The 7,795-nt window shown below is 36.5% G+C and overlaps 1 non-coding gene across 1 annotated transcript; it reads right to left on the reverse strand.

The window, feature by feature from the left end:
• Positions 1-6,200: 6,200 nt before the first annotated feature.
• On the reverse strand, positions 6,201-6,307 carry LOC124898203. The gene has a single exon (XR_007055179.1). It is a non-coding gene; the product is annotated as a small nucleolar RNA R71 (small nucleolar RNA).
• Positions 6,308-7,795: the final 1,488 nt, after the last annotated feature.

A 7,795-nucleotide genomic window follows, 5' to 3' on the forward strand; every position in this document is an offset into this window, starting at 1 on the left:
TAAACAGTCTCCCTAATATAATGGGCATCTTGATGTCAACCTCATATTACAGAATGATGATGTCATCTAGAAAGATGAAGTTATCGACTTTTACTATCACATAAAAAAAAATGCCCGCAGGTCTCTTCACAGTGAGGTCAGCCATCAACAACCGCATCATAGTCGGTCCAGGAGGGCTCAAGCCCAATTGCTAGAATACATCTAGTGACATTCAATTTATGATGACTCCTAAGTCATATAAAGCACTTGAAAATTTGGATGACCCAATGGTGCATGGCATAATGAATGCACTAAGATCACCCTTTTTCTAGGCCAGAGACTTAGACATAACTGCACTATAATAGTACAGTCCATCAACCTCCTCAAAAGTAGCCTCTTTTTTCTTTGTAACCAATTGTTTCATAAACCTGGCATATTCGTGCATCGTCTCCAACGCTTCAAGAAGAAGGATGCTCAAACTCAATTTTTTCAGCATCTCGATTAACCTTTTGAACATCCCTTTCTTTCTTTTCTGATTAAGTCTCTGAGGAAAAATTAGGAGTGGTCATGGGATTTGTCTTACTTCCAGTTTATGGGTATATGGTGTGAATCAAATATAGTAACACAAGCTACTCCTTCAATTCAAGGATTTATGTGGTTGCTATCAAATATAGTAACCCAACAAAGGTTACAGTCGAATCCCAAGGGAATACGTAGAATTGTGGCTCTTAACTGCTGTAATCAATGGGAAGAATTGTGATTGTAGTGCAATTTTGAACAAGTAATGAATATCAACTCTGGTTGTAATCAGTCACAGATGAACATTAGGATTGTGTTCCCCCTAGCTTCTCAACTCAGTAGGCTTGTCATTCTTTACTGAACCAACGCGATACCTTGCATGCAGAATATGATAAGTTATGTACCATCAAATATTTTTTGGAATTGTTGATGGATTTCACCCTTTACTTTTTAAGTCGTAGGAAGTCGTAGTACTAACCCTTATCCTAGATCTTATTTAACTATTACGTTCTGAGTCTAGTTATTAGATGGTACCTATTAGCATGGATTGATAGTTAAAACTTCAAATTACTGTTGTGATTATCTTTGCCTAGTCACTACCCCTGTTTTGGAGTAAGTAGCAATAATCTAGGCATCCAAACGTTTGCAACTTCTAAGACATCTATTAAACTAAAGAGAATACAATACATGCACGGGTATCGGTTCGGAACACTTTAGTACTTCCCCTACTTCATCAATCCACCAGGGTTTCCAAAACCCTAGCTAGGTGTTTTAGCTGCCCATACTTGTGGAACAATCAACAACATTCATAATTGAATGCACTAGATGAAATCACAATAATCAATAACTAAAAACCAAAAACTTCAACTGAATTAAAGACCAAAATTAATACAAAATAATTCAAAGATCAAATTCTAATCTCAGAATCAGACTATATTTTTGTGAGTATATGGAGTACGTAAACTAACTACAAAATATCAAAAGGGTAATACAGTACACAAGGAAACCCTAGAAATCAAATCCAAACAAAAAAGGAAAAATAAGGTCGATGACCACTTACTTAGGCCACATACGGGCCAAAAAGATTTTGAGACCGAGGAAGACCGGTGATAAAATCCATATTGATTACTTTCCATTTTCACATAGGCAATTCAATTTCTTGATACTATCCTATGGGCCTCAAGTGCTCAAATTTCACTTGCTGACACACCAGACACTTAGCGATAAATCTAGCCACATCCCTCTTTATATTGTTCCACCAATAGATTTCCTTAAGATCATGATACATCTTCATCAAACCAAGATGAATGGCGTAATGTGACTCATGAACCTCAACAAAGATCCTTTCTCATAAAACATCTACATTTAAAATGCACATCTCCATTGGTACTGCAACGTACCATCATCACTAACCTCAAAGACCATCACTTTCTTCCCACCTACATCACCCTTGATTTGCATCAAGATTGTATCAAATAGTTTCTTCTCTTTTACCTCAGCACCAAGAGATGACTTCGCCACCTCTTGAACCAACACACTGTGATCTTTCAAGTCCAGGAGATGAACTCCAAGGTTAGCCAAATGGTGAATGTCCTTCACCAATTCCCACTTATCCTCATCCATATTAGCTAGACTCCCTATGGATAACCTTCTAAGAGAATTAACAACCATGTTAGTATTACATAGATGGTAGTGAAGTCTCATGTCGTAGTCCTTGAGAAGATCAAGCCACTTTTTTGCCTGAGATTTAGCCCCTTTTGAGTAAACACATATTTCAGGCTTTTATGATCAGAAAGATATCTATATGCACCCCATACAAATAATGATGCCAGATTTTTTAATGCAAACACCAAAACTAATAACTCCAAGTCGTGAGTCAGATAATTTTTCTCATGAACCTTCTTCTATCTGGAGGTATAACCTAACACCTTTCCATGCTATATCAAAATGCTACCAAGCCCCACACAGGATGCATCAATAATAGACCACAAATCTAGCAATGCTTTTCGACAAAGTCAAGACTGTAGCCGAAGTCATCTTATCGTTCAGCTTCTCAAAACTACCTTACAAGCCTAAGACCACAAGAACTTTACCTTCTTCTGAGTTAACTTAGTTAACGGGGAAGCTATAGTAAAGAAACTCTCTATAAATCTCCCATAGTAACTAGCTAAACCTAAGAAGCTCCAAATATCAATTGGAGTCATAGGTCTAGGCCATTTCTTAACCCCCTCAACCTTTTGCGGATCCACCATGATCCCTTTACTAGCGATGACATAACCCAAAAAAATAACAGCGTTCAACCAAAATTCACTTTTTGAAAATTTGGCATACAACTACTGATCTTTTAGGGTCTGTAATACAATTCAGAGATGATTTTCATGATCCACCTCGCTATTAGAGTGCACACGAATTTCTTCTATGAAGACAATAACAAACAAATCCAGAAACTGATGGAAGACCCTATTTATCAAGTGCATGAATGCCTTCAGGGCATTAGTCAACCCAAAAGACATAATCAGGACTCAAAATCCCTACATGGGTACAAATGGTAGTCTTTGGGATAGCCGCCTACCTAATCTTTAACTGATAATACCCGAATCGAAGATCGATCTTAGAGAAAAACTTTACACCCTGAAGCTAATAAAACAAATCATTTATCCATAGAAGAGGGTACTTATTCATTACCATCACCTTGTTTAATTGTCGGTATTCAATATATATATGAAAGGAAGCATCCTTTTTACACAGGAACAATACGACTGCACCCCATAGGGATAAACTACATTAGATGAAACCCTTGTATAAAAGATCTTTTAATTGCTCCTTAAGCTCCTTACACTCAGTAGGAGCTATTCTATACAGGGGAATACATATTGGACTAGTGTCTAGGACAAGATTAATCCCAAAATCAATCTCTGTATCGGGAGAAACACCAGGAAGGTCGTTAGGAAAGAGCTTACGAAATTCATTCACGACTGAGACGGAAGGTAAGGTAGGACACTCCAATTTATAATCTTTAACCTAGAATAAATGATAAAGATATCCCTTGGAAATCAACTTTTGGGATCTAAGATAAGATATGAATCTTTTCTTAGGCACTAGAGTGCGACTTTATAGCCGACTCATTAGGGAATTTAAAGAAGACCTTATGGGTTCAACAATCAAGAGAACTATGATACAAGTGCATCCAATCCATACCCAATATGAAATTAAAATCATCCATGTCAAATTGAAATACATCCGCCAAAGTCTTTCAACTATCTACAGTCACTACACAACCTGAATAGACTCTTCTAGAATCCACAGAGTAACCCACCTTGGTAGAAATAGAAAAAGGGTTTGAAATACTTGGGATTGAAACAAAAATACATAACCGCAAATAGGGTCACATAAGAAAGAGTGGACTCCTGGTTAAGTAAATAGTACACATTACGAGAAAAGAGTTCAACGTACTAGTAATGACATTAAGTGATGCGTTAAAATCCTTGCGAGTAGTGAAAGCATTGATCTTGGGCATATTTATATGCTCAAAGCACTAATATGCACCCAGATTTAGGCTTAGTTCAAGAACTTTTGAATGAATCCTTAAGTATAATTCAAATTTTATTCCGTTTCGTGCCTAATGGATATTATTAGTACTTCTAGGTTTATGATTATGAAGAATTGTGCATAATTGGATACAAGAGGATATGGAAGTAGTGAAGGAATGCAACACAGTGAAATTAGGCTGAAAAATGGAAGCTGGAAAGTAGGAATCCTTATTTGAAAACACTCCGCATTGCATAGATGAACCAAATAGCAATGGTCCAATTCCAGTAGAGGTTCGTGAAACTACCGCGTCACGGAGTAGTTTCATTTATCAGATTTGGCAACCTAAGGTTTAGCGCATCACAGAGGATAACTATTTTGCAATTGTCCCAATTCAATGGCTCACCGCGTTAGTGGCACGTCATGGGGAGGGTGTATTATACAATTGTCAGGGAATATTTGATCTCCGCAATTACCTAGATTTTGATGGAAAATAGCAATCAAAGTCATGGCGCAACATTCCGGGTGGACAAATTGGGAATATTTTAAGTGTATTTTCCCAGCTATAAAAGGAAAAATCTAAGAGAATGTGGGGATATTTTTTGTCAAGAAGAGCAGCGGTGGAAAAAGCAGAAATTTCTCTCTTTTAGGGTTCTTAAACATTCTTTTAAATTTCCTTACTTCAAGAATTTTTTTTGGGTATGATTTATTACTTATTTTGGATGACGAATCCAAAGATGATTAGATAAACACCCTATTTCTGGGGTTGAGGCTAAGAACATGATTACTTTTTAAGATTCCTATTCATAGTTTCTTTTTGGATTATCATCTGGGTTGTTCTTAATTTATTGAGCTTACTATTTTAATGATTGGACACCTTTAGAATAATTTTATATTTCTATGTGAATCCAGGAGGAGAATCATAGGATAGAATGTAGAAATTATGGAGCAAGGCTCTTATTCTTTTATAAAATAAGGGATTTGAATTAGCATCTAGTATAGAGATATACCTAGAAGCCTTGCTTGGTTCACTTGCAAGAAGAAAACTTCATGAATCTAGAAGATTTGTTGTAACTTTACGGGAGTTGTAGTTACAATATTCAATAGATAGAAGATTTGAGGTCGGGAGACCAAGATCGTGGCATAATCCTTGAAAACCATCAACCCGATAATAAATTAGACTATGAAAAGAATAGAGAATTGTATGATTGTTCAAAATACCTTAATCTTGGAATCGTCCTCATTACTGATTTCAACTGTTGCTTACTTTGGTTTAGTCATCATTAATTATTTCTTGTTTAGTAATTTACATTTTAGTTACAGAATCAACTTAATCTTGATACCATCAAACACTTAATACTCAATTGTTTTGAACTCAAGATTGAATAAATTTCTAGTTTATTGATTGTCGAGGGAATGATATTTGACTGCCTAAGTCATTATATTACTTGCAAGATCACATACACTTGCGTGTGCATAAAGACATAATAAAGTTTTGGCATCGTTTCCAGGGATGAAATAAAATTATTAAATTGCTTGAATTTTTGGTTTTTGATAATATGTTTAAGTGTTAACAACTTGATCTTAGCAGCTGAATTTTTGCTGGTTTAGCTGAACATTGAACTGGCTAGGGATAAAGAGTTAGTAGAGCCCTTTGCAGAACCAGAAGTAATTTTCATTATAGACGAAGAGCTCAATACTATATTCATTAGGGATAGATGGTGGAAATACTCGATCCCATATTTGCTGATCTACATGTTGGAAATGTTCTAGCTCCTGTTGTTCTTGATGTTCCTGTTCAACCAGTCACAAGACCTGTTTATGAGGTGGTAATCCTACTTACATACCTCGTGACTAACAATACTCTAAATCCTAAACTAGGAGGCCGATGGGAATTGAAATAAAATATGGTGCAATTATTGAGATCTGCGGGAGAATTTCAGGGACTCTCACATGAGGATCCATAGCAGCACTTACAAACCCTCCTGGAGATAAGCGATACATATATTCCTGAAGATGTGAATACTAATTATGTCAGATTGACACTCTTTTCCTTTTCTCTACTGGGGGAAGCAAGGAAATGGCTACTTGCTGAATCACACCAATCCATCACTACATGGGAAGATTGTGCTCTAAGGTTTCTTAGTTGAATTTTTCCATCTTAGAAAACTACACGATTGAGGAGTGAGATATTAAATTTTAGATAAAAATATGGAGAAAATATCTACCAAGCTTGGGAGAGATTCAAGGGCATGCTCAAAAAATATCCTCATCACCATCAATCGAATGATGTTTTGGTTCATACATTTACAAAAGTCCTTGAGTCTAATACAAAGATTCTCTTAGATTCAGCAGTAGGGGGTCAATCTTTGGAGAAAACATATGAAGAATTGTATACCTTCTGAATCGAATTGCATAAGGGAATCCTAATTAGCATGCAGACTCGAGGAATGCTCCCAAGAAGGTTGTAGGGGTTTTGGAGGTTGATCAATTCACTACATTACAAGCACAGATTACAGTAATGTAGAACCATATGACTACTCATATCAGCAACTTAAAGTTGGGTAGAACACAACCAGCAGCCACAATGAATATAGCTCAATAGGAATATTCATGGTGTGAAGTTTGTAGAAGTGGTGAGCATAAAGAAGATGCATGTTCTGTTAATCCAGATTCAGTCAAATATATGGGGAATGCAAATTGTAGGGGTCAATAGAATTTTGGCAGTACGTATAATCCAAATTAGAGAAACCACCCTAATTTCTCCTAGGGTAGGAATCAGGCACAGAATACAAATCAGTGTAAGGTACCAGTGCAACCAAATCCACAACCAGTTTATAATAATCAGGTGACCACTTCAAATAGTAATATGGAGGAGATGCTTACGCATTTTATGGTTCAACAAGCATAATTTACGATGGACATGAAGGCTCAACAGGCACAGTTTTTAGCTGAGTTGAAGAATCAATAATTGCTCATATGAAATCTGGAGTTGTAGTTAGGTCAAATCATAGGATCGCAGAATAGAAGGCCACAAAAAGCATTGCCTAGCGACACTGAGGCTAATTGTAAACCGGTGAATGCAGTTACAACAAGGAGTAGGCTACATACTAAGGAGATGGTTCAGGAGCAGGATAATCCTGTTGTCACTGATGATAGTTTGCAAGAGAATGTAGAAGTGAAAGTAAAAGAAAAAGAGGCTAGTGAATAGATTCGTGTAGAGAAGAAGACTATCCCCTTACCCTTTTCTCAAAGGGAAAGAAAGCATCAAGAGGAAGCCTACTTAAGAAGTTTCTATATCTTCTGAAACAAGTCCAAGTAAACCTTTCTTTTGTTGACATTCTGCAGAGTGTGCCAAAATATGCTAAATTCTTAAAGGATATTGTTGCTATTAAGAATCGATTGACTGAATATGCTACAATTGCACTTACTCAAGAGTGCATGTCCAAAATTTAAAAAATACTGCCCACAAAATTGAAGGATCCGGGGAGTTTTACCTTGCAGATTACCCTTGGTCAAACTATTTATGTCTGTGGATTGTGTAATTTAGGGGTTAGCATAAATATCATGCCCACGTCATGGTATAGAAAGATGGGTCTTAGAAGCCCCAAACCCATAACTATTATGTTGCAGTTGGAAGATAGGTCGCTTGCTAAACTAAATGGTATTATTGAAGATGTATTGGTGCAAATGAGATCTTTAATCTTTCTGGTGGATTTTGTGATCCTTGAATTTGAGGCAGATCCAGTTGTTCCAATTATTTTAGGAC

The sequence above is a fragment of the Capsicum annuum genome, chromosome 4 (genome assembly GCF_002878395.1).
Source record: "Capsicum annuum cultivar UCD-10X-F1 chromosome 4, UCD10Xv1.1, whole genome shotgun sequence".
NCBI lineage: Eukaryota > Viridiplantae > Streptophyta > Magnoliopsida > Solanales > Solanaceae > Capsicum > Capsicum annuum.